This window comes from Psammomys obesus, unplaced genomic scaffold (assembly GCF_907164565.1).
Source record: "Psammomys obesus unplaced genomic scaffold, mPsaObe1.curated_primary_1811, whole genome shotgun sequence".
Classification (NCBI taxonomy): domain Eukaryota; kingdom Metazoa; phylum Chordata; class Mammalia; order Rodentia; family Muridae; genus Psammomys; species Psammomys obesus.
In genome coordinates, this window is record NW_026596057.1 from 30,622,712 (window position 1) to 30,648,254 (window position 25,543).

The 25,543-nt window shown below is 38.4% G+C and overlaps 1 protein-coding gene and 1 pseudogene across 3 annotated transcripts in view; both read right to left on the reverse strand.

The window, feature by feature from the left end:
• Dennd1b (DENN domain containing 1B) overlaps nucleotides 1-25,543 on the reverse strand; it is a 227,737-nt gene that overhangs the window by 196,586 nt on the left and 5,608 nt on the right. The window lies entirely within an intron of this gene.
• On the reverse strand, nucleotides 12,196-13,662 carry LOC129689240 (60S ribosomal protein L39-like; annotated as a pseudogene).

The window sequence follows — 25,543 nt, forward strand, 5'->3', positions numbered from 1 at the left end:
TATTTAATTCTTATATATATTAGTTCTTTGCCTAAAAGTTTATATATATATATATATATATATATATATATATATATATATATATATATATAACACAACATAAAACCATTTAAGGCTAAAATGGCTGTTTACATATAGGTACTCAGATGCCTTGAGCTAGAGTCAGCTCAATACTGCCGGCATGAGCAGTCCTTTTCCTTCCTCAGCTCTTCCCCAATGAGGAAAAGCTACAGTTTCCAATATCCTTTTAAATGAGGGCAAGCACTGTCAAGAATCAAGTCCTTAAACAAGGAAGTAATATATCAAAGCTTCCTCTGCCTGGCTTCCAAAGAACTTTCTTGCCTCGAGTACTACTCTTGCCTGTCATGTGACTTGAACATGGATAGAGTTAGTGCCTTGGTTTTGACTCTACAGACAAGAATAAAAGCCTATATAATATGAGAAAATCAAGGGGAAAGAGACACGGAGCCCTGGATAACTTCACAGAATGGCACCCTCCAGCCAGACCATCTGCTTTTCAACCTCCACATTCTCTTAGGCCTCTGTTTGGAGGATTTCCATTCCCAGCAGATTGGCCATTATTCTTTAGAACACAGATTAAAACTGAATGGACAATTTCGAAAGCTGATTTAGAAAAACAGCTTTAGGGATTATCCTTGAACACACAGGAGGTAGAAGGGAAAGGACCAGAAAAAAATTGAGCTTTAAAGCTGCTCTGAAAACTAGCATAACTTGGATTCTAATGTCACTGTGTGCTCCTGGTACTTTTAGAACAAAGGCTTCGAGCTCATATGGAGGGAGGGAGGAAGGGAGGGAGGGAAGGAGGAAGGGAGGGAGGGAAGGAGGGAGGGGGGGAGGAAGGGAGGGAGGGACAGATGAACTTCCTCTCCAGAAATGACATGAGACAGAAAATGCACGAGCTATACAAATAGTTCTCTCCTTAATAACAAAACCATGACAGTGTTGTAAGATGGAAATATCACTTCTTCATATCAAAACTACAAGAAAAGTTCAGCTTCTTTGAATGTGTGGATGCAGGCATGTGCACATGCATATAGAAGGTACAAGTTGAAGCAAAGTGTCACAGACAATCACTCTCTACCTTCTATATTTTCTTTCTTTTTTTTTTTTTTTTTGACAAGGACTCTCCCTGAACCTGTAGCTCACTGATTCAGACAGACTATCCAATCCAGCCCTCAGCATTCTCCTGGCTCTGCTTATCCAACACTGTGGTAACAGGGACATACCCCTGCACCTGGTTGGGTTTTGTAATTTTTATATGGGTTCTAGAAATCAAACTGAGGTTGTCAGGCTTACAACACAATCACATTACTGGCAGCCAGCTCTTCAGCCCAAACTCGTCTCTACTTACATGAGATTCAAACTTCAAAATATAGGACCTTAGCCAGGTGGGGTACAAACCTTTTATCCTAGCACTCAGGAAGCAGAGACAGGCAGATCTTTGTGAGTTCCTCTCAAAACTGGTCTACATAGCAAGTTCCACACCAGCCAAAGCTAAATACGAGACTCTGTCTCAAACAAAAAAAATCAAAAAAGAAAAAAAAAAACTTTAGGGTCCTATTTGATTCTCATTCATTATAGCAACTATGTCTTTCCAAATGCCAAAGGCAGAATTGCCCTACCCTTGTACATGTCCTGAAAATAGAACTGCTTCACTGTTTTTTTATTAATTTTTGTATTAATTACACTTTATTCACTTTGCATCCCCCCTGTAGCTCCCTCCCTCCTCCCTTTCCAATCCCACCTTTCCTCTCCCTTCTCCACCCATGCCCTTCCCCAAGTCCACTGATAGGGGAGGACCCCTCTCCTTCCTTCTGATCTTAGTCTATCAGGTCTCATCAGGAGTGGCTGCATTGTCTGCCTCTGTGGCCTGGTAAGGCTGCTCTCCCCTCAGGGGGGAGGTGATCAGAGAGCAGGCCAATCAGTTCATATCAAAGACAGTCCCTGTTCCCATCAGTATGGAACCCACTTGGACACTGAGTTGCCATGGGCTATTTCTGTGCAGGGGTTCTAGGTTATCACCATGAATGGTCCTTGGTTGGAGTATCAGTCTCACAAAAGACCCCTGTGCCCTGACTTTTTGGTTCTGTTGCTCTCCTTGAGGAGCTCCTACAAGGGGCATTTTTAAAGATAACTTAGCTTAGCCAGGCATAGTGCCACATGCCTGTGTTCCCAGCACCAAGGGAGGCAGAGGCAGGTAGATCACTGTGAGTTCAAGCCCAGCTCAGCCAAGGCTACACAAGACCTGTCTCGAAAAATGAAAAACAAATAAACAAACAAAAAAAATGATAACCTAGCCTTTGGTAGGGAAGTAAAAACATTAAATTTAGAAGTTCAAGCTGAGCTTTGTCTTAGTCTTCACTACCAAACCTACTTAAAAGGACAAAACAATAAAAATAAAATAAATTAAATTAAGTGACTTTTCATGGAATTAGACACACTTCCTGTTAGAAGCAGTGATTAGAAGAACTGCCCAGCAGTTTGTATTCACTTTAGCATGAACTATGTCACATTCACTTTATGATGGATATTAGAAAAATGAGTATTAGAAAATGAAAGCTATGTGATCTATCAAATCTTCTCTCTAGAATTCATAAACTACAAACTAAGATGTTTACTGAACTTAAATAGTCAAATTTTGCATCAAAGAGAAACGAAAATTTCTAATTCAATCTATTTGAGACTCAAAGACAGAAAATAGTTTGCAAAATTACTATATTTTATTATGAAATAACAAATACTATACATGCCAAAGAAATTACGCATAAGAAATGGAAAGTTTACTGCTGTGATCTTTATAGATGTGATTACTGAATTACACCCAAGGCTCTGGTTTTGTACCCCTCCTTTTGTCACTGCCATATTTTTGCTATATTAGTCATTCTGAAAACAGCTCATTTAAAGAATGCTTAGGACACACCCAGCCCTCCATTCTCTGTCCCTTTGAAACTACTGCATAAATGAAATTTCTTAATAAAGTAATTCCTCATTATTCGTGGCATTAGTTCCGGTCTACCCCAAGCAGCCACGGATCTCTCCCATTAAATAACACAGACTAGCAGTGTGCTAAGATACTGTTGACAATGCCATCCATCTACCTGAGAGACACGGTACACTATTAGATCTCATTTTATGTACTCACACCAATCACTATAGCCCTGAATTTGTGCCTGGTTCTTAACCTAATCAAGAATCCCTGAGAAAGAAGTGTGAATCCTTATCAAACTGGTCAAATAAGTTCTTAATGAAAATGAAAACACCTTTGGAGAATGTGAAGGACCTAGCCATATAGACAAAAAGCAGACTACGGAGACACAGCAAACAAGGGTAAAAACGCTTCAAGTGAGGTTGGCAAAACAAGTAAGTTCCAGACAAAACAAGGAAGCCACTGTGAGTGCCACTGAGGGGACAAGGAGAAAGGGCTGCAAAAGGTGAGGTTAAAATATGACAAGAGAGTCAAGCAAGGTTATAATAGAGAGCCATGTAGGTCTTTGAGAAGTTCTTACTGTTTATTTGCCAATTTAAAGGTACACAGATGAGGGAAAGGGAATTATGGACAGAACAAGGAGAAGTTTTAGGAACTGAAGTTGTAAACAAATTTCCATTATTATATCCAATGTGATCTGCAATGTATTTTAAGAATTACTAAAAAGAGCCAGGCGTAGTAGAACACACCCACAATCCCAACACTCAGGGAGGCAGAAGCAGGTCGATCTCTGTGAGTTCGACTCCTGCTCCCACCAAAAAAAAAAAAAAAAAAAAAAAAAAAAAACTACTAAAAGATGAAATCCCAGCTGTGGTCAGTTCAGAAATAGTTGAAAATATGACTGTATACTTAAAATAAAAGCATTTATACTAAAGGAGCATTACGTTGTCTGTATTTTGTTTTACAAGGGAGCTTTGGCAGAAAAATAATTTCTACAAAGTCACATAGCTAGTCCCTACTGGGAGGGAACTGGAAGTGAGCTCTTTCAGACCCGCAGTCCACAGCAGCTATAGATGAAGGGCAGACTGAAGACTAATGCTATAAAGCAGTTCTGCAACACACACAAGCATTGGTCATCATCACTTGCCTTTATGATCTCTAAAAACTCTTCCTTGTAATTCTGAAGGAAAGCAAAGCTCAAGTCTAGGTTAATGCATAAACCAAAGGACGGAAAGATAAAGAACCTCTGTGTTCTGACAACAAAAGAAGCCAAAGCTTTACACATAAAGACTATTTTCTCTCTAACAAAAAGTCTCTGTTTTCTGAGATTTCTCAAAGCTACAAAGGAAAAAGGATAAGGGAAGTAAATCATTATCCTACCCGTGGATAGAGCCAGCTTCTTTCAATCAAGATCAAGCACCACTGACTGATACAAAATATCATCGCCTGCCAAGTCCTCTCCCCGAGGTACTAGTATCAGGCAAGTCTTGAGCTAGGACAGCTGCCATGATTCAGGCACATAGTCCTTACCCACACTTCAACACAACCTAGGAGAAATGACCGATATGAGTACACAATGTGATTAAAGTACCAACTTCTATATAACTACCAATAGGATAAATAACCATTAAAGCAGAGTCAAAGAAAGTGATTCATGTAGACTCTGAGCTTAAAACATTAACAGTATGAAAATCAACCCCATATAAGGATGTATATAGTCAACAAGGATTTTTTTTTCATTTTATGAGGTATGGCTGTTTTGCACATGTGCACCACAAGCATGCCTACTACCAGAGGAGGTGAGAACAGAGTATTTGAACTAAGTTATTACTGGAGTTAAACTAGGGGTACTGAGAACCAAACTCAGGTCCTCTGAAAGAGCAGTGTATGTCAACCGCCAAGCCATCTTGCCAGGCCTCTGATAAGTGGGGAAAATGTTTTTGATTGTTTTTGGATTTTTGAAACAAGATCTCTTTAATGTAGCTCTGGCCATCCTGAAATTCAATATACAGACCAGGCTGGCCTCTAAAATACAGCAATCCACCTTCATCTGCCTCCCAAGTGCTGGGATAAAAGGCATCCACCACCATGTCCAGCTTTTAATAGTTTTTATACACTAATTTATACTACCCAACTGACAATTTAAAATACAAATTATAGAGCACAATTTTCGTAAATACCTTCACTGAAACAAACTTGGCAATGTCTGTGCGACACAGAGCTAGCACGCTGCTTTAGTCCCAGCTCTGCCACTCACTCCCTAACTCTCACACTTCAGCCTGGAAGGACTCCAGGAGCCTGACTTCCAGCAGAGAAAGGCTACTTAATTTACTTAAGATCATATCTGTAAACCCCATTTTGCTCTGAAAGTTACATTTCAGTTACATGGATAAATATAATGTAACACAGTGGCACTATTCCAAGTAGGTAAAGACAACGAAATATGGCTGTCTTCTACAAATGTATAGCAAATTTTACTTTTCAAAACACAAACTTGTGGTATCTACGGCTGAGGTACATACTCTCAGTGGTAAAACATTTCCTTAGCATGTGTGAGGCCTTGGATTCAACCCCAAAAACAAAAATATGATTCAATGGTCAGCATGCTTCACAAAAGTAAGTACCTGTAACAGATGTTTCATACAGCCTCCTTATTCTACTTCACTATGAAAGTAACACGAGTTTTTATTCTCTGCTACATGATTTGCATTTCATTCTTAGAGCTGTACTATGTTCTGGAACATGACACATGTGCAGAGTATCTACTTCTATAATATTATGAAAAATTAAAAATAGTATCTCTAATTTTAGGACTATTAGAATCTAGATAGCGCAATACTGTGTAATACTTTTAGCCATCAAGCACTGACAGGCACAAACTAGCCAACTCAATATAAATTAAACTAAATATTGTAATATATTACTGAAAATATCTTTAACAAATTAAAGGAAAAAATCAGAAGAATAACCAGATAGTCAGTGGAAAAATATAAACTAAACAGAAGAAACATATTACAATACCTAGAACTTAAAAAAAAAAAAATTACTTGAAACAAGGCACTATATCTGTTTACCAGAAGATTGGTAACTACAGTGTAGATCAGAGAACCTGAATACCGAATGCAAGAAACCAAACAAACTAAAGCAACACTGAATAAACAAAGAGCCTCCAGAATTTGTGGACTTACACCAAATAGTCTAATGAGCAGAAGCTGTGTGTCCTAAGGACAGAACAAAGACTATGAACAGAAAAAAAAAAATATATGGTTAGTAAACAAACAATGATCTATAAATTCACAGATCCAAGAGCCCCACCCAGAGGAAATAAAACAAACTTAGAAAGCATAGGACAGTCACTTTGCTGAAAAATCCCAGTACAGAGAAAACACAGAAAACAGCAGAGGGTGTACACTGTCACACAGGCAGTACTGGCTAAAATTTCTACCAAGGTACTGTTTAAACCTATGGCAGGTATGGCGGCACACCCTGCAAACCCATGCTTGAGAGGCAGAGGCAGGAGAACCACGAATTTCATAAGTCCAGGATGGGCTCCACAGTAAGGCCTTGTCCCTATCCCCACCAAAAAAAGTCAATCAGTACAATTTTTTAAAATTAGTAACAAATGACAAAATGGCAGATTTTTAACATAACCATATCAATAAATGCATCAAATGTAAATGTGCTGACACTAACTATAATCAGTAACTGTCAATTTACCTATAAAAACAATACTCAAAGATATATTAACAGATAGCTGTAAATAGTTCAAATAATTTTATAACAGAAATGGGAAAAAAAATTTCATGCATAGAGTAATCACAAGAAAACAATTCTCTTTATATGAAACTAAATGAAGACAGAATGCACTACCAAAGAGAAAATAGCATATATTAAAATAGCTAGCTCATATAAAAAGATCTGGAGAAGACAGGAGCTCCACCACAAGGAGAGCAGCAGAACCAAGAAATCTGGACACAGGGATCTTTTCTGAGACTGATACTCAAACAAAGGACCATTCATGGAGATAAACAAGAACCCCTGCACAGATGTATCCCATGGTAGCTCAGTCTCCAAGTGGGTACCCTAGTAAGGGGAACAGGGACTGTCTCTGATATGAACTCAGTGGCTGGCTCTTTGATCACCTCCGCCTGAGCAGGAAGCAGCTTTGCCAGGCTACAGAGGAGGACAATGTAGCCGCAGCCGGTCTTGATGAGACCTGATAGGCTAGGGTAAGATGGAAGGGGAGCAGGACCTCCTCTATCAGTGTACTTGGAGAGGGGCATGGGAGGAGAAAAGGAAGGTGATGAGGGAGGGGGCTACAGCTGGGGTACAAAGTTAAATAAAATGTAATTAATTTAAAAAGTAAATAATTTAAAAAAAAGAGCTAGCTCATAAAGAAAATCAGCACCTGGGGCTGGGCACAAGCCTGCAATACCCTACTCAGGAGGCTGAGACAGAAGGATCAAAACTTTGAACATGATGTGGCTGCAGAGTAAGTTCAGGCCAGCCGTGAAACCCTGAAACAAAATGTGACAAAGCGCTGGGGACACAGCTCAGTGGCAGACCACCTGACCAGCACGCAGGAGAAGAGATCACCACCCTAACTGTGCATCTTCGCAAACTAACTTCAAAGTATGTGAAACAAAACTAAAAAATCTGAGAGGCAGAAATAAAACAATCACATGGGAAATTCTAACATTCTTAGTAATTGAAAGACACAAAAATGTCAGAAAAGGCATAAAAGACTTGAAGAACACTCCCAATCAACTTTGCCTAACTGACATTTACACACCTGAGGTATAAATTCTAGTTATGGCACAGTGAGTCTTAACCAAGATAAGCCACATTATGAAACCACAACATAGAACACACTTTTTTGAGGACTAATAATATACAGGGTATATGCTCTGACTTAAATTTAAAAACAAATTTTAAAAAAGTTTATAATCAATAACAGTATAACAGAAAAATGGAAATTAAATGCTATATTTCTAAATAATGCATTGTTAAAGAGCAAAACACTGTAGAAATTAGAAAGTATTTCTAAGTATATAATTATGAAAGCAAATATCCAAACTTATGGTTTGCAATTGAAACACTGCCTAAAGATGAAATTACGTATTTATAATTGTATTAGACCAGTGATTCTCAACCTGTGGGTGTGACCCCTTTGAGGGTTGAATGACCCTTTGACAGGGGTCTCCTAAGACCATCAGAAAACAGATATTTACATTATGATTCATAAAAGTAACAAAATTACAGTTATGAAGTAGCAATGCAAATAATTTTATAGTTGGGGTCACACAACATGAGGAACTGTATTAAAGGGTCACAACATTAGGAAGGTTGAGAACCGCTGTATAAGATAAAAGAAGACTTTAAGATCAATGCTCTGATTCCAAAGCAAGAAACCTAAAGAAAATAAACTCAAAGTGAATATGAGTAGAAAATAATAATGAGCAGAATTCAATGAAGCAGATAAAACAACTGTGAACAAATAAAAGGAACCCTTAATTGGTTCTCTGAAAATATTAATAAAGCTGGTTAGCACCTAGGACACACTATTTTTATTTTAAAGAAAGGGATAATATAGATTATCCCTTATTATTAATATAGATTATCAATCTTGGAAGAAAACTGGATCTTTTCAGTGCCTGCAAAAATTATCCAAAATGACAGAAGAAAAATATGAATTTTCTACTTACCTGTTTAAAGATTTGAATTCATAATTAAGACTGTTCAGCAAATAGTGCTTTAGTCTCAAGTTATTATATCCATTTAATTCAATTAACTTGAATTTCTCTACATAGTTAAGGTGTAACTGTAATGAGACAATTTTATCAGAAACACAGAAAACTTCATCTTCTGATTTCTTCCTTGTGTTCAACAAATCTTTGGTAAAAATCAACAAAAATATAAATTATACCTGGCCCTAGGGAGATGGCAATTTGTTCTGATCTTCTGGCTCCTTCTTTATCCTCTGGCTAAAACTGCCTCTGCTGACCTACACTGAACTGCATGAACAAACAAATGAACTCAACTCCACTCAACTGAACTCAACAGAGTTCACCCTGCACTGTTAATTGCCTCTTTCCTATCCTTTCTCATGGGAGTTGGGCATATCCTATCTCTGACTCAAAGTGTCAAATCTTTCTCTGATTTGTCACTTTGTCTATCCCTCAATAAGATGTCATTTTCTAAACATGGTTGCTACCTTCTACAAGCTAACCTAACCTAAATTGTTGGGAATTAAAGGTGTATACTAAGGGAATTAAAGGTGTGTAGCATGTCTGCATTCCAGCCTGATCAGACAGACCTAGAAGGTCTGGATGTGATCAGAGCAGACATGTTGCTGGATTAAAATTCCTCTACAATGGTATACATTTATGAGCAGCATACTTCAAAATAAGAGAGAAATTATATGGGATATCAAAACAATGAAAAGAGAAAAATAGCTGACTTTTAAAGCGGGGATGGGGGGAGTTAGTAAAAGGTAAGCCTTATTATCCACTAGCACATACTAATTCAAATGCTGTCAAAACACAGAACATATTTCACACAAATGAAATTCAATTACACTGACATTATTGCTTGCATTTGAAAATTTGACTTAAGGAATTTACTAGAACACCAACACAAATATAAATAAAATGCAGAACTGGGCTTACATGAAGCCACACAGCCAAACACTACCATAACCCAGGAATAAGAGAAAGCCTGAACCTTACTGTTGTCAGGGTCATCTACAATTCTAGGTTACCGGAACACCCTAGGGCTGACCACTCATCTGCATGCTCCTAGGGTCCACTGATGCTGGCTATGAGCAGACACATGCATGCATGGGGAAGCTCCTCACTACTACCAAAGTCAAGACTGGTTAGGAATTCAAGCTTGGTTCAGCTTTACCTAACCATCATCCTACTTTATGAGTGAGAACAGGCTCACCCAGGGTAATGCAGTCTTGAGCTATCTCACAGGTAAGTACAACATTGGTGGTGATGCTGAAGAAAAAAAGAGAGGAGTAGACATCCTAGAAAAAAAGACTCGTGGATTTCCATTCACAACTAGTATGGCTCTGCTACAGCTGGGACCATGAAAGCCTACAGTGCTGGAAACAGCTACCTACACAACTTAAACAAAGCTCAGTACTCCTGGGGAAATTCTCACGGTTTACAAGGGAGAAAGTCACCTTTGTGGATTTTCTCACCTATGATGTCTTAAGCCAGAACCATATATTTGAGCCCAAGGGCCTGGATGAGGGCCCAAATCTGAAGGCTTCTATGTGCCACTTTGGGGTTTAATGAAGACAACTGTGTGCCTGCTGTCTGACACTTCTTCAAGATGCCTCTCAATAACAGAATGGCCAAGTAGGGCAGCAAGTGCATATAAGCAAGAGATGCTTGCACTGTTTGTTTTGCTCCACCCTATCCCTAGGGACCTACATTCTGTCTTTTCTGCTCTTTTTAATAAATAGCACTTATGTTAAGGGGGAAGTGGTGTGAGTCACCACCACTCTATCAGAGTTGCCATAAAAGCAACATGAAACTCCAACACAGCTTGACCGTGGGAATAGAGCTGGCTGAGTGCCTCCTGCTGTCAGTCACAACCGGAGGGAAGAACTGGTCTTATGTAGCTACTAGACACAATGTTACTAGCATAAACATATTAGACATAAAATAGTCATGCAGTGTAACACTGAGTCAGTGTTGAATGTTTATTAAAATAGTGCCAAAAGTGGGAGGAAAAGAAGTCATCAGGAAATACATGTTCTATCACCAACTCCCTTATCTAGCATAAAAAAAAAACTGAAGAGATTTTTTTTCATCCAAACACTCCACAAAACAAAACAAAAAAACCAAACAAACAAACAAACAAAAAAAAAAAACATGGAATAAAACCGACAGATAAAAGGTTAGTTGTGATCACATGTTTTTACTATCTGATTCAGAACAGCTCTTCCCCATCACCTCCTTGGTAAATGAGTCTTCAAATAAGAAATGGTCATGATCAGCAAGATTATTAATAGCAGAGATACTTCAATCACATAATAGTTGTAATCGCTTGGCTCTCAAGAACTCTTTTTGACAAAAAAAAGTAGTAGTGCTTAAAAAAAATAACAAATAAAAAAAGCACTAAATTCATTTTTATCTCTAAATTGCATACTTCTTTGGTAGCACAGGATTATCTACACATTCTGTGTAGCATCATGTGACATTTTAAAAGTCAACCTGAAAGGGAGAGAGAAAATATTAGGGAAAAGGAAGGGGACTCCAGAGAGACAAGGTGGGGAGACAGTAAAAGGCAGCATGGACAGGGGCAAACATGATATGTGCATTATGGGAGCATACCATAGAGCCAATATATTTGTATAATTAAAATGAGTTATCAAAAATATAGGCATTTTTATATGTTCAGCAGATGACCAAACAATCAATGGAACAAACATGCCACTGGGACTTAAGAGTCTAACATAGTGCTTTAAATGTCTGCAAACCAAGCTGGTCACTGAAGACAAGACACAATCCAGAAATGGCAGTTAGTATGGACTCAACAGTGGAATAGGTGATCATTGCAATGTGTCCTCCCAGCAAAACTGACAGAAGAAAACAGGCCCTGAGAAATGAAACACAGTCCAGGCAGAAGGTGGGAAAGAAATAGAGTCAACAGAAAAAAAAAATGGACAAAGAGGAGAAACAAGAAGAAAAGCAAAGTGAGCAATACTGAGAAGAGTAAACACTAGCAGCAGTCAGAGCCCTGCTGGGTAGACACTGAGCTTTGTAGGACGCTTGAGGAAATAATAATAGTTCTTCCATGAAAAAGAGCATGCTGTGTTCACACATGCAGACGAGAAATAGTGTTCCCAAAGAGATCAACACCGCACTCAGTCCCAGCCACTTTAACAAATGACCTCAACACAAGAGTCACTGCACAAGACTGCCTATTAAGATGAGAGAAAAGCAGGGTATCAACCATAAAACTTTCAGGCTCTGGTCACAATAAAACTGTAGCTTGTAGTGGTCATGTGTGCTTATGATTCCAGTACTAAGTAGGTGGAGCGATTGATCCCTTGGATCCGATGGCCGGCCAGTTTATCCTGACCTAGGTTCCACTGAGAGACCCTAGGCAAACTACATCCCCAGTTTAGACATGATCAAGTCTATAAGTTAAAAATGTTGAACTCCATCTGGTAGGATCAACTGATGACCATGATTCAGTATAAACCTTTAGTCTTGCTACTGTGTGAATCACTATAGACCCAGCTTCATTCTCCTCCAATGTCTTCTTTTGGAGTTGTTCCTGATTTTGTTACCAGTTTTCATCCGAATCCAGAGGAATAGGATGCTTTTGTTTCTTGGTCAGGAATCGCTTGATTCTGACAGTCTTATGAGAAGACAGGGCAAAACACCAAGTAGGGCACAGGATGGCAGAGGAAAGGAGAAGAGCACCCTTATATTCGTAATTTTTATTGGCATTGTTAAATTCTGCAGTTCTCCTCTCTATAAGGCTTAGAATCAAAACCCTTAGTGGTGCACTGTGACATTAGATCAATATATATTAAATATGCATATATGTATATATTACAGAAAGGGAGTTATAAAGGAATATACCTGCTTAAATTATAATGAAAATTCCTGTTTCAAACACATGTACATGTGTGTGTGTGTGTGTGCTGTTACTTCCATTATTCCTCACAGCTTTATGATAAAAAGAGAAGGGGCTTTAACTGCTCTCATTTTAAAAACTCATTTTAAAAACTAAGTCTCAAAAAGCTTTATTATGTCATAATTGTAGCTCAAATTCTTTCAAGTCCAGTCTCATTGTAGAGTTCTGCCATCTTAAATTAGAATAAAACAGCAATGTAAAAAATAAGTAGGTATCACCAAAAAGGCCATGAAGGATATAGTCTAGTGTATGACACTAATGGATTAAAAGACTGGAACCATAATAAGCCTTCGACCCTGGTCTTAGGTCAGGACAGTAGTCTGCTCTTGCTGAAGGTCTATTTTCCCAGATGTGTCACAAAATTACCATTATTTTCTATGGCATATATACATAAAATTAAGAAACACTATAATCAAGACATAAGGGATGAATGTAGTCTTGATTAATTTGGCAAATATAAGCTTCGTGAACTTGACTACATTACCCATAGAAAAGATATGTATCAAATGATTTAACAGACTCCTACTTCAAAGATAATTCCTAGACCCCACTTAAATTTCATACTCAATCCAGAAAGTTATAAACAAATCCAGTTAAGCAGAATTGATGTTATTGGTGAATAGGCCTAAATGTACTGTCTTTTTAATTATAAACTGCAGTCCAGACAGAACATTCCTCCTCCAAAAATCTGAACCCTCAAAACTTTGACGCCATGAGCATCAACATGAGATCACAAATGAACAGTTCCAAATCTGACTTCCTCAGGCTCTAATTCCACTCTTGCGGACTAAGACAAAAGGATTGCCATAAGTTTAAGGCTAGTCCATTTAAATAGTAGTTCCCTGCCAATTCAAGCAATAGAAAGAGACATTGTCTCAAAAAATCCAAGCTACATGTGTGCATTTGTACACATTTGTTTGTGGTGTGTGTACACACATATATATGTATATATAACTCCAATCAATTTGTATATGTGCATATATATACACATAATATTATAAATTAACTTAAGCTATAAATAAGTTGAATCTCACTTCAGATTTTGGCTCCATTGCGAGATATTGTATATGTGTATATAAATATACATATTGCATGTGTGTGTATATATATGTGTATCTAAAATCTAAAATAAGACACAAGTGTTTTTATATGTAGCTAAAGTTTATACACATACACATAAAAACATTCCAAAATTTTAAAAACCCTGAAATGCAAAACAGTCCTTCCCAAACATTTCAGATAAGGAATATTCAACTCTTGTTAGTATTGATTTTCATGGAATTCAACTAAATATATCAGACCTTTCAATTGATACCCTCTGAGAACTCCTATTCTTGTGTAATACCTTGAATCTCAATCAAAACAACTTTTTAACTTCTTAGTGTTAACTCTTAAAAATTTGAAACTTACAAATTATGGAACTCCCATTTTGCTGCTAGGATTAGTACCTGTGAAACTTTTTTGAGGGAGACATGAACAAGAAAGGTATGTCGGGCTGGAAAGATGGCTCAGTGGTTAAGAGCACTACCTGGATTCAATCCCCAGCACCCACATGGCAGCTCACAACTATCTATAATGCCAATTCCAAGGGATCTGACGCCTTCGAAATAATGCACATAAAATAAAATTAAAATTAATTTTAAAACAAGAAGAAGAAAGGTATGTCCTGCCAGAGGCATAGAGCGGCAGAACACATAATGTAGCATGCACAATGCTCAGGACCCTAAGGAAGGAAAGAAGGGAAGGCAAAACCACACTATTCCTGCTGTGTCTCACTTGCTCCATTGGCAACTACTTCAAGTGTAAGTGGTGCTGCCAAACACAATGATGTCAGCTTCTTTTCTCCACAAACCTTGCAGCACAAAACTAACTTCTGGGCTCAGAACAGGCCAGAGCCATCACTGCCCTGTTCCACAAACACTACACAAGGGACATGGAAGAAGCCACTCATGAACTTCCATTAAGCTGCCCATTCCTCCAGGTTGACAGTTTCTATTCAAGTGATTATACTCTTGATGCAGGTAACCATTACAGGCCTTAAAAACCAAATACATATCTTTCTATACTGTTTAGCAGTACAGTTTACAAGACTCTTCTCTACCACTATCTTCTTAACTCTCATAAAAACTGATGATATGCCATGCCAAGCGTGTAGAAACACAGAAGATGAAAGCAATACACATTAAAGGACTTGGCCAATGCCATGTGCCTAGTCAGTAGTGTGGTCAGAATCAGACACTTGGCAGCTGCAGGGGATTCTGGACAGTCACACTTGCCTGGCAGACCATGGTAGACTGTTATCATGCAGTTATTATGCTTTATATACTTCTACTCGGCAAAACGATACACTTCATGCAGAACACTATGTATTCAATTATGTCTTTAACTACTGCACTAAAATCTCACAAATATTTACAGATTTGTGATTTACAAATATTTCAAATCCTTTGTCCAAACTTTATGAACTTTAAATATTTAATGAACTTTAAATATTACTATTATTAGGGTAAGCATTCAATATCACTACCAATGCTGTAACTGACATTAAACATTAGCATGGTATAATTTTTTTTCCTATCAATTCCCAGCCAACATTCCTTCTTTAACACGTTTGGATCTGTTCACAGTAAACATACAATCTTTATAAAAAGTGATGTCCCTTACTGTCAAGATTACACTGCAGGTGTTCATCATGAAACCACAAACGTCAGCAAAACAATAAGATCCCAAAACTTCTTGTTTAAGTCCTCTGTTTTACCAACTATATATATGTTATATATTTATGTGCATATATATACATATTCAACATAATATATACATATATGTATATATCATATATAACATACTATACACACATATATGTATACATACACATATAAAACAGATTTATATACATTTTTATATATAATAAATTTATATATACATAAATACATAGCATATATTTTTATATATAACTATATAGTAAATAATAACATATTTTTCTAAGCCAAATAAATTAAGTATATTAGTTGCCTTACAACTATTACAGAAGTACTATTTGATTTATAGAAAAAATTTAAATTATTCAAGGTGTTTTTTCAAAATTCTAAAATAACTACACAATTTCCTCTTCCAAAATGGGACCTGAAATACTTGGCCTCTAACAAGAACTATTTCTAATTCCTTTTTAAACCATTTTATGGATATTATCTAAGGGGCAACAATATACATACCCTGAAGATATATTGTGTTCCTAAGCATTAAAACACACCTAGGGGTCTGGACAGATTGCTCGCCTGTTAAGAGCACATGAGGCTATTCCCAAGGACTGGAGTTGAGGTCCCAGCATGCACATCAGGTGCCCCCACAGGCATCTGCATTCCTGTGCACTTACCCATACACAGACAGAGACACACACACACAGAGTTTAAAACAATAACCCTTTACGAGCACACAGACACCTGAACTGATGGAGTCTAAATCCAACTAATGTTAGAAACACAGAGCATTCATAAAATAACAGCAAAGTATGTTTTAGAGCTGTTCAGGTAACAAAGTTTTAAGCCTGCCTAATCAAAATTACTTATAAATTTGAAGACCAAATGCACCCTTATATTAGTGCATTTCTTCTACCAACCCCAGAAATAGCTATTTCTGAGATGACTAATTTCTGGAAACTTACACATCTAACAGGCAACCATTAAATGCACTACACTGATAGCTATATACTCTTTTACAGGCTCAAGTGATAAATAAGAAGGAACTGAAAGAGGAAGGGCCCTGACTGATCTTTATCATCTCTGCCTACCAAGTCAGTCTGTGGTTTATCAACAGTTCTACTTTTACAACGTCTTAAATGGTACACTCATTTTAAGTGATGATAAAAATCTGCAGCCTTTCTAAGTCTTTTACAGTGACATTTTCTAAAAGATTTAAAAATCTCCACCAGGCTTGAGGAATACAAGACAATCTTTTTCTAATTCACTTTAATAACAGGAGATAATTTAGATAATGAAGTAATTCTGAACAGCATTTCTATATATGATACCTTCTCAAAGTCCCAAGTGAGACAGGCAGTTGACTTCAAAAGCTGAAAATCTAGTGGATAACACTCAGGGTGTCAGTGACCTATAGTATTCATAAACATGTTCGTATTTTTTTTAACATCTGTAGCTTCATTTTTTTTGAAACTATGTGTTTTTTAAAGAAACAAGTTTAATAACCAACCACTTTTTTTTAAGATTTATTTGTTATGTATACAGTGTTCTGCCTGCAGGCTTGAAGAGGGCACCAAATCTCATTATAGATGGTTGAGAGCTACTATGTGGTTGCTGGGAACTGAACTCAGGACCTCTGGAAGAGCAGCCAGTGCTCTTAACCGCTGAGCCATCTCTAAATTCTCAATACCAGCTGAGAATTTCCATCCCTTTATCAGCCCAGAGGCTGGGGATATCGTTCAGTGCAGAGCTCAACCCCAACACTGCTACAAAAATATAATAAAATAATAATAATTTTTAATTTAATTATTTTTATAATTTATTCACTTCACATCCCAACTGTAGCCCCCTCCTTCATTTCCTCCTGGTCCCACCTTCACCATCCTCCTTTGCCCCCTCCTATTTCTCAGCAAGGGGGAGACCTCCTCCCCTACCATCTGACCCCAGCCTATATATCATTAGTCTCATTAGGACTGCCATCCTCTTCCTCTGTAGCCTGGAAAGGCTGCCTTGCCAGGGGGAAGTGATCAAAAAGCCAGCATCAGAGTCCATGTCTGAGATGGCCCCTGCTCCCCTTAGTAGGGAATCCCACATGGAGACTGAGCTTCCCGTAGGCTACATTTGAGCAGGAGGTCTGGATCCTCTCCATACATGGTCCTTGATTAGTACATCAGTCTCTGCAGGATTCCCTAGGCCCAGGTTTGTTGCCTTTGTTGGTCTTCTTATGGAGTTCCTGTCCACTCTGGGTCCTTCTATTTCCCTCATTCTTTCCTAGGACTCTGCCCAAAGTTTGGCTGTGAGTCTTAGCATCTACTTCCTTTCCCTGCTGGGTGGAGTCTTTCAGAGGACATTTATGATAGGCTCCTGTCCTGTTCCTTCTCTTCAATAACTTCCAGTGTCTATTCTATTTGCCCTTCTGAATGAGAATTAAGCATCTTCCCTAGGGTCCTCCTTGTTATTTAGCTTCTTTACATCTATGGATTATAGAATGGCCATCCTGTATTATATGGCTAATATCTGTTTGTAAGTGAGTATATTCTATACTGTCTTTCTGCTTCTGGGATAACTCACTCAGGATGATCTCTTCTAGTTCCATCCATTTGCCTGCAAATTTCATGATTTCCTTGTTTCTATTAACCTAGTAGTTAATAATAATAATAATTTTAAGAGACAGGTAGCCGGTGCTTTCCTGGGTGTTCAAGTCAATGCACACACTGAGTCAGCCTGTAAGAACTGGCAGCTATACTACTTTAGCAGGGATCATTCCTTAGTTTTACCATTAGATTCCTAATGCTGCAACCCTTTAATATAGATCTTCATGTTGTGGTGACCCACCGCCATAAACTTATCTCACTGCTACTCCATAACTGTAATTTTGTTACTTTATGAATCATAATGTAAACATCTGGTATGAAGGATATCTGATATGTGACTCCTATGAAACGGTCGCTCAACTCTTCACGACCCACATGAAGTCACAACCCACAGGTTGAGAACCACTGCATTAGATGTAAGTGTAAATACCAAAGGCAATCTGTCTCCTCAGAATCATTCACAATAGTTTAAATATGAAAAATGCAAAGTAATTTGAGGAAAAGATAATCACCTGACAGCCAACTGATGGGTAGGAAATGTCTTATGGCCAGACCCTCCATCACCCCACAGCTCCACTGTCCTGGGACACACACACAATGAGGGAGAGGGGAGTGTTAGTACTGCACACCACGGCCTTTACTGCGTTATTATCATAATTTGGAAGTGACATACCCACTCAACAACGCCATCCTTCTACCTGTGCCTAACTCAGAACTGTCACGTGGAAAAACTCACTGAAATGAATGAGAAGACTAAAAACTGGCAGACTGTTTGGGAACTGTTTGGGAACATCTTCCCATAGCCTTGTTAACAGGCATATCTGCTATAACTCTGGGACAGGGACATAGCTCAGAGTGTGAATGTGCTTGCAGGTTGTCCTCCGCCCTCCACACACATGCCACAGTGCAAGCATGCATGTGCACATGCACTCTAAATGAGAAGTCAGTGCAACTTTAAAACTCAAAAGTAATGATAATAATATGATTATAGCCAAGCTTGCAATTATTGGGGATTTTCAAAAAAATGTGTGGCTTTAAAGAACTGATTTAAGAGAAACCTAACAGTTAAGAGCTTAAGCTCTATATCACAGAAATAGGTTCAAATCCCAGTCCCACCTTTTAAAGCTGTGCATCTTGGGGACTTGATTTAACCTTTCTGACCCTCCATATATCTTTCTGAAAAGAATACAGCCTCTATCTTCTATAATTATAGTAAAAATAATATGGTATATATAGACACTTGGCATATTTCCTAACATATCATGAATGCTAAGTATTGTTTTTATCACTATTTCTATAAACGTCTAACTCAAAGTCTAATCAGGAAAATAAATAAAAATATAATGAAGGCCACGAGTCGTGGCGCACACCTGTAATCCCAGCACTTAGAGAGGCACAGGCAGGTGGGCCTCTGTGAGTTCTAGGCCAGCCTTGTCTACAAAGTGGGTCCTCGAAGCCAAGGCTACACAGAGAAACCCTGTCTCAAAAAATAAAATAATAAATAACAAAATAAATAAAAAAAATCCCATAGTTAAGGATGTTTAACTATGATTATTTTATTAATTAGGAATGTTATATATGTAACAAAATCTAATGAATTTACTACACACATATTCTAAATATACTTACATACTCATTAAAGCCATTAATTAAAAAAATTACAGAATTACAGAGTATTAGTAAAGCTGTAAGTAAGACCCAACTAGAATGTTCCCTTGTGGCAAACCACATCTAATTTTAATTTTACTTTATTTCATCATTTGGCAGTGCTAGAGATCAACCCAGGGCATCACACATTCTAGCCAGGTACTTACCACTGAGCTATAGCTCCAGCCCCAAGCTGTATCTTTGTAATTAATCTGAGTTTACAAGGCTTTCTTTAAAAATTAAAATGCTCCCTTGAGAGCTGTCTATCAGCTGTTCGCACCTCACCATAAATTTAATCATATTAGTCCTTCAAATAACACGCACTCATTTGATGTGTTGTTTGAAGAGTTGGAGAGCAGAGGGTAATTTTATAACAGCCTACTTGGTCCTGACACAGTCCTAGGAAGCATGTAACTGCCCCACAGCACCCCCAAAGGCAGTCTGTCTCCTCAGAATCATTCACAGTAGTTTAAATATGAAAAATGCAAAGTAATTTGAGGAAAAGATAATCATTTCACACCCAACTGATGGGTAGGAAATGTCTAATGGCCACACCCTCCATCACCCCACAGCTCCACTGTCCTCAGACACACACACAATGAGGGGGAGGAGGGGGTGGAATACAGTAGCTCAGAAGTGTTCAGCAAAGCAACTTCCCCTCCAGTAAACTTCCAGTTCTCTGATTCATTCTACTGTCCTGAGCATTAACATCACCCAAGGCCTCACACATGCTAGTCAAGAACTTACTGTTGAGCTATGACCTCCTAAACAAATACTTCTCAAACCTCAATTCAGGGCCTCTGTGGGCAAGTTTTTCCACTAGGCCAATGACTAGCCCATTACACAAATAAGAACTAATACATATTTTTCTATAGATAAAATTAAATTACTACCTGAAGTAAACCAACTTATCCTGAATTTACATACAATGGAAATTCTGACTTTGCCTGAAACAGCATTCAATCTTATAACACAGGAATACTCCAGTGTCTTAAGAACTCAAAGTTAGGTTGAATCATTTCTAAATTGAGTAAACAATAGTCAACAAACAAGATTGTCTGAGCTTTTATAACCCTCCTTTACCAGAAAGCTAAGAACTGAAGCTCTGAAAAGTTTTGGAAGATTAAACACTAAAATTCATTTCCATAGGAGAGAGGTTCTATAAAACCAACAGGCTACTTGCTTGAAATAGCACCCAAATATACATTGCCAATAAATCTATGAACTTATGTTAAGGTGTATACCACAGTGGATAAAATATTAATTGACTCACAAATCAAAAGCACAGATTTACAGGAAAGACTAGAAACATTAAAAAAAAAAAAAACTAACAGTTACAGACTATTGTCACAAGCATTCTAAAAACACATCACCTTGGAAATGTAGGAAAATATCCCAAGGAAAAGCCTAGCCAGCGTGTTACACCATACCAGCTCAGCAATGGCCACCAGCAGCCCCAGAGCACAGCACTGTGAACACAAGTGCAGTAGGGGCTCTGGAGCCCCACATCACAGTGGGAACCAGCGAAGTTCAAAGACAAGGGTCACCTCAGACTGCAGTAGCAGCAAAAGACATGAAAATAACTGAGCATGACCCAAGTCACAAGGAGCACATGCAGAATGATGGTGTTTGACCTGCACATTACACAGGTAGCAACTCAGAAGAAACAATCACGCCCCACAGAAATATAAAAGAACACCCTTCACTATTTGCTCCTGGGGGCAGGGGTGGCATACTCCACAAATATGGTTCTAAAGACTCACGGTAAACTTTGTTCCCAGTTAGTATCTCTGGGGCAGTGAAGTGTTTCATGTGCTTGAGGAGTGCAGCAGTGTATCTGTTCCCAGTACAGCACCCTCCTGTGTCCTAGCACATCTGGATGGAAAGGGACTTGCATGGTACACGTTAATGAACACAGTCCAAATATGCTAAGACAAGTATTCTAAGTACATTTTACTTACAGATTTGACAATGTTGGTCAATGATGTCAAATCTTTTATAGCACCTCGGTGTGCATATTACTCACTAGCATTCTACTTCCTGCGCTGACTGGATTCTTGTGATGTGAGAAGGGAAACGTGTGTACTTAAGATGAGAAACCTAAGCACAGGGTACATCAAAGCACATCCACTGTGTATGTATGTGTGTATGTGTGTGTGTGTTTGTGTGTGTGTACGCACACATGTACTTTGAGACATGGTCTCACTATACAGCAGCATGCTAGGATACAGGACACACTACCATACCCACTACATACATACATATTTCTCTTAGGTTTCAAACCTGGGACAAAGGCTGAGGCGCCCATTTAACATATCCAAGTAGAAGCTGGCTTCTAGATTCCCCTGCAATCCTCAATTCCTACCTGTTACAGGGTCGCCTGGCTGGCATACCCAGCCCCCACCCACCAGGTGGCTGGGCTGCCCTTCCAACCATTTTGGTTACTTGCTCCCTTTGTACCTTTGTACCTCCTGGCTAAGGCGCTAGTTCCTCTCTCTCTGTGTCTTGTCCCATCCCCTCTCCTTACAGGCACAGCTCAGTCTGTGAGGTCCACTCAGACTCTCCCAGAGCTCTCCCTCTAACTATGCCCTCCCACATATCTGTACCAAACTTGCTCCTCCACCATACCTACAACTACTTATCTTTCCTTTCCTTTTCTTTTAACTCTCTCTCCTCTTTCTCCCTCTCCCTCTCCATCTCCCTCTCCCTCTCCCTCTCCCTCTCCCTCTCTCTCTCCATTCATGTGGTGCCAAAACCCAGAACCAGTCATGTTTGTTTTCCTTTCTGGTTCTTTTTTTTTTTTTCCATTCACTAATGTTCCTGATACAGTCATGGCAGTTTGTATTTAAAATCATTTCTATAAGCACAGTTTGTGTTTAAAATCATTCTACAAGCAGCTCTCTGAATTAACTGAATCAGCCAGCATCTGCTTATCCAATGGACAGCACTAACCTAGGTCCAATTTATATAGTATTTCATTCTTTATTCACTAAGGATGTCAGATTGTGTGGTGAGCACTCTCTTAAGAAAAATAACTAATGTGGTTCATGAAGAATTTACTAGAAGCAAGGTAAACAAACAATTAAGCTACCTTCATAACCACACATGACTATATTAAACTCTTTAAGAACAGTGTCAAAATGCTGTATTCAGCAAACTATCATCACACTATCAAGAAAAAAAAGAAGAAAATGGAGGTTAATAAATGCCTTCTTATAAAAAGTATGGGGAACACTAAAAATTATTTGACTTAAGATTCTGATTTAAGAAAATATCAAACTGTTACCATAGTCAGAGATTTAAAAAATAGGTAAGTCAATACTAAGTTGGATGATCATTAAAGTAAAATAAAATAAAATTAAAAACTCTATAGCAAAGTAATTTGATCCTAAGAGAAATAATCTAGATAATGATATGGAAATAAAGAAAACAAAGTTTGCTAAACGATGTGTTTGAAACTGATAATAAAAGTGTTAGATCAAAGAGTCATTTAGAATGGAGACATAAGCTGTATAAATGAAAAGTAGGCAATGGAGTATTACTCTGCAATGAAAAATAAGGAAATCATGAAATTTACAGGTAAATGGTGGGACCTGAAAAGGATCATGCTGAATAAGCTGTCCCAAAAGCAGAAAGACACACGGTATATACTCACTCATATAGACATATAACATAGGATAAAACTACTAAAATCTGTACATCTAAAGAAACTAATCAAGAGAGAGGACCCTGACTAAAATGCTCAACCCCCATCCCGAAAGGCAAAGAGGATGGATATCAGAAGAAGAAAACAGGAAGCAACCTAGGAACCCGCCACAGAGGGCCTCTGAAAGGCTCTGCCCTCTCAGCAGACACTGAGACTTATGGCCAATTGGACAGATTGCATGGATCTTATGTAAGAAGTGGGAAATAGTAAGATCTGGAGAGGACAGGAACCCCACAAGGAGAGCAACAGAACCAGAAAATTTGAACACAGGGGTCTTCCCAGAGACTCATACTCCAACCAAGTACCATGCATGGAGATAACCTAGAACCCCTGCACAGATGTATCCCATGGCAGTTTAGTGTCCAAGTGGGTTACATAGTAATGGGAAGTGGGACTGCCTCTGACATAATCTGACTGGCCTGCTCTTTGATCACCTCCCCTTGAGTGGGGAGCAGCCTTACCAGGCCACAGAAGATGACACTGCAGCCACTCCTGATGTGATCTGATAGACTAAGATCAGAAGGAAGGAGAGGAAGACCTCCCCTTCCTTGGGGAGGGGCATGCCTGAAGAAAGGGAAGGGAGGGTGGGCCTGGGAGAGGAGGAGGGAGGGGCTTATGGGGGGATACAAAGTGAATAAAGCGTAATTAATAAAATTAAATTAAATTTAAGAAACAATTAAAAAAAGGAAAGAAAGAAAAATAGGGACACAATCTAGTCAGTCTATAAAAGGAATTATACAAGATAACGTTTAGTAATTGTTTTAAGAGAAATTATAATTAATTTATCAATTTCAAAAACTACATTATTCGAGTTTAAAATTATCTGAAGCACCTATAATTAACTGTCTATACCCTCATGTTAAAACAGGCCACGATGAGTTTTCATAGGGCACTATGTAATGGAAAGCAAGAAAGAAGTGATTAAACTCAGAGTATGGGAACATAGTTGAGGCAACTTTCTTAATTTCTCTGTGCTTTTGGTTTCTTCATGAGAGTAGCACTTCCTACCCCTAAGATTTTTATGAGACTTAAGAACCTACCTAGTACATCTTTTAAATCCGCAGACTTGTGCTTGGCTTCAAGTCAACACTACATAAATATCAGCTGCTGCTGCTACTTCTTATAGTCAGTTAGCATCAGGATAAATATAAAAACAAAGAGAAGAGAGTCCCAAAGCCACCACCCAAGAAAAAAAGCCATAGACAAGGAATCGTTTCCTAAGCAACAGATAGTTTTCATTTCCTTGAAGTGCCCAGTCTCATTGGGGAAAGTGGTAGAGGTGGACTCACGTAAGTTCTGTTATTAGAACTGTGTCTGTGCCTTCCTGCCTCTGTGGGAAAGTGGGCGAGCACAAGGCAGGCAAAGGCAGTGAGCTTGGAGAACCACCAAGAACAGCATTAAGATCTAAATTGTGGCACTGTGCTTTGGAATACAAGCTACTGGAAGATTGTCTTGTCAGGAAAATCTCCATTAAAAAGAGGCAACAGTTGACATGAAGACATCACCAGAAACAATTCTATTAACAAACAGGGGACAGAGCAGAGAAACACCATCAGTTCCTCTCACAGCAAGCTTCAAAACTGTAGGAAACTCCAAACTAAACTTATTTTTCAGTGTCCTAAACTGTGTTGTGTTCAGAAATAGTAATAAAATGCCTTGAAACAAGTCCAGACAGCAACAGATCTGTCTGGTAGATCTCTCTGAAGATCTGCTATGCCAAGCTGTAGTTCACCAACTAATTCAATTCCAAATGAACCAAAATAATAACTTATTTCTAGGTACTGATGAGATGGGTTAGCAACCAAGAGCAATTGCTGCTCCTCCAGAGGACTCCAGCTCAGGTCCCAGCTCGCAGGCCAGGTGGCTCCCAATCACCTGTAACTCCAGGTCCCAGAGATACCCTTCCCTCTTCTGACTTCTACAGGGACCTTTATACACACACATACACTCACATAAACAAAACCAAATTTATTTTTCAATCTTATTTCTGATGATATACATGATACTTATGAAAGATTCTAAGTTCTCTATGAAAAAGTGAATGAGAATGTCAAATATTTTAACATGAAGATTAAAAATGTTTAATTTTAGTGCAGATTTTCTGCTTGATGAAAGAAGCCATCAAAAGAATAAAGTGATGCCCTGAACAACCCCTTACAAAGAATACATCAGCTAGTCTCCTGATAGATGTTCTTGCCAATGAATTAGCAGGCCAATCACAATACTCACCCAACCTCCAACCCCAGCCTTCCATCCTACATGGTAAACGATGTCCTCCTAAGCAATGGTC